This window comes from Manacus vitellinus, unplaced genomic scaffold (assembly GCF_001715985.3).
Source record: "Manacus vitellinus isolate BGI_N305 unplaced genomic scaffold, ASM171598v3 scaffold_132_pilon, whole genome shotgun sequence".
Lineage (NCBI taxonomy): Eukaryota > Metazoa > Chordata > Aves > Passeriformes > Pipridae > Manacus > Manacus vitellinus.
The window spans coordinates 124,664-126,265 of NW_021938965.1; the positions used below are offsets into that span (position 1 = coordinate 124,664).

General features: G+C 48.9%; 1 pseudogene; it reads left to right on the top strand.

Moving 5' to 3' along the window:
- The first annotated feature begins 5 nt into the window (after positions 1 to 5).
- The window catches only part of LOC108638853, a 200,105-nt pseudogene continuing 198,508 nt past the window's right edge, over positions 6 to 1,602 (top strand).

Sequence of the window (1,602 nt, forward strand, 5' to 3'; positions counted from 1 at the left end):
TCACCCACCGGCGCATCCACACCGGGGAGAGGCCCTACAAGTGTGGGGAGTGTGGGAAGAACTTCGCCCAGAGTTCTAATTTGACCAAACACCAACAGACCCACCAGTAAGGGAAGCCCTACCAGTGCCCCGACTGCGGGAAGAACTTTGGCCGCTGCTTCCACCCCAAATGAACCCCCTGATCATGAGGCAACCCCTGGAGTCCAGTGACTGTCAGTCCATCCCTTTCAACCACAAAGGGCCAGTCCCCTTTCCCAGGGACAGGTTCTGCCAACAGAACCCTTCTTGGGGGTTGTGTGGAAAATCCTGCCTTGGCTGGGGATCCCCCAAGGTCACTCCTGGAGGTTGAGAGCAGAGATCTCCCCACCAGGGTTGGTCTGGGGGAGTTCCATCCATCTCTAATTAAGAATTATTGCTTTTGTTTCAGCTTTAGTAGAATTGCTTCAACAACTGCTTTAGTGTAGAGCACTGTCCTATCTTGTCCTGTAATCTTGGTAGTTTTAGTGTTTCTGTTGTGCAGTAAATAATTCTGATGAAGATCTTTTGTCTGATCACTTATTACTGATGCCTTAAACCCCTATTAGCTTTTATTTTTCTAATTTTTGTAAGCCTTATAAGTTTTATAAGTAGTAGAAGTAGATTTTCAAAGCAGCAGCCCTCACTCCCTTTCCCTGTAGTACAAGTAGTTTACACATTCCTTAACCCTCTTACCCCATTCTGTGCTCCCCATATCAAATCTACCCCTGAATTCAGTGGCAGTGTTTAGTCTCTTGTCAAGGCAAGGCCTATGCTGTTTAGAGAACACTCATATCAGGGCCTGAATAACAAAACAGAGTCAAGAACTAGGTGACTATGTACTCTTTGTGCTCTGAAGATGGTGAAGGTGATGAAGGAAAGGCCCCCAGACCCAATTCTCAGGGGGTGGACCTGGAGCGGATCAGAGCAAAGGCTACAGGGTGGATACACTTCGGATTGGACGGATGGTATTATAAAATGTAACATCTCGGGCACAGAGGCCCAGGCGTCGTGTAACACCTATTGCCTTGGCACAATTAAACTCTTTCCTTATCTCACCCCTAATTAACTACTCCTGAGTTATTTTTTAGCATCAACATTCCACGGCATCATAACCCTAAATAAATTCCTTTCTATCAGTAGATCTGATTTGCCATCATTAAAACCTGGGGGACAAAAGTGGTTCAGTCACACCTCTGTAATTCCTCTAAATATAAAATGTTGGCAAGATTCAAAGCTGAGATTGGATCCAGCAGCCCCCAGCACCCCACAATAAGTTGGGAGCTCAGGGGGGTCACCCCCCTTTCCCAAACCCCTGTTTCCAAAGACCCCTATGTGACTGCTGGACTCACCAGACCACCCCCCCTTTTCCACCCTTCTTCCTGTTCTTTCCACTTTTCGGTGGTCCCCTCAATCCCCAGCCCAACCAGGATCACTTTTGGGGTCCCAACCCCCACTTTTTGCCCCCCTTCCCCCCCCTTCCACATCATCCCCCCACTCCCCAGCGCCCTCATGCTCAGTTTGGGGGTCCCACCCTCCCCTTTCCCCACTCTTCTGACCTCTCCCACCCATTTCCCATCATCCCCC